Source organism: Pteropus vampyrus, unplaced genomic scaffold (genome assembly GCF_000151845.1).
Source record: "Pteropus vampyrus isolate Shadow unplaced genomic scaffold, Pvam_2.0 Scaffold810, whole genome shotgun sequence".
Lineage (NCBI taxonomy): Eukaryota > Metazoa > Chordata > Mammalia > Chiroptera > Pteropodidae > Pteropus > Pteropus vampyrus.
In genome coordinates, this window is record NW_011889591.1 from 47,366 (window position 1) to 48,434 (window position 1,069).

General features: G+C 54.5%; 1 long non-coding RNA gene across 1 annotated transcript; it reads left to right on the plus strand.

The window, feature by feature from the left end:
* On the plus strand, nucleotides 1–1,069 carry LOC105309626. The gene is made up of 2 exons (XR_002778313.1): nucleotides 1–80; nucleotides 417–1,069. It is a non-coding gene; the product is annotated as an uncharacterized LOC105309626 (long non-coding RNA).

Sequence of the window (1,069 nt, forward strand, 5' to 3'; positions counted from 1 at the left end):
GTTGTGGCTTGCCTTGGGCACCCTGGTGGTGTTCAGTTCCTTGGTGGCCTACCTGGTCTGCAGGAGTGAGAAGACCAAAGGTAGGGCCAAAGTAGTGGGGGCAGGGGTGGCAAGGGGAGTAGAAATGAGGTCGGGTGAGCAGCAGGGCAGTAAGGAGGGCTGGGTAGGGCAAGTGCTCCCAGTTGTGGTCATGGGTAATCACGTGTATCCAAGGTGGCAGGACTAGGCACTGGGAACAATATCTCGGTCCCAGAGCTAGTGCTGGGCATTTGTAAGACCTCTTGCCTGAGGATCCTGGTCTGGAAGAGAAGGTGGGGCAGAGCCCAGAGTGAGTGGGCACACTGAGAAAAGTTGCGTGATTTTTCTCCTCGGGCCCCTCCCAGGACCCATGTCTAATCTCTGGGTACTCTTTCCAGGGTTGAGTGGATGGGCTGAAAGGAGATGCAGCATGGGGACAGGTGGGAATCTATAGTTACAGGTAGTTCTGGAACAAGCCTGAAAGCAGAAATCTGCCTGCTGGAGCCAAGTTGTATCCCAGGCTTTGTCCGCCCCATAGTGACTCCAACAACCTGAAATTCAACAGCGTGCACCTGCCACAGGAGAACATGTCCCTCCCGTCCAACCTTCATCTCAACAACTTCACTCCAGATTCCTGAGGTACATCCAGGACCCTCTGTGTTCCCCTGCATTGTCTTCAAAGGTGCCTTCGATAAAAAGATATACCTTGCCTCATCAGGCACACTCCTTGTCCTGGGCACCACCCCGTTTGTCACCCAACAAGAAAACCAGCACACTGGCAGATAGGTTGGAAAAACAGCCAGCCAGACCTTCTGGACCCAGAGCCCAACAGCCTCCTCACCAGCAGAGGTACCGTCGTCTGCTCCCCAGTTCTAGTGCTTGTGCCTCTGAGTCCCCAGGGGTAGAGGGGTCTCCCAGCTTCCAAGGATGAGGATTACTGAGACTCCTGAGCATCTCTGATCTTGCAGATTTCATCTGCCTCCTAGGGCTGGACTACAGCTATCGAGTGTCCAGTGTGAGCAGTGATGAGATCTGGCTTTGAGCTGAGGGC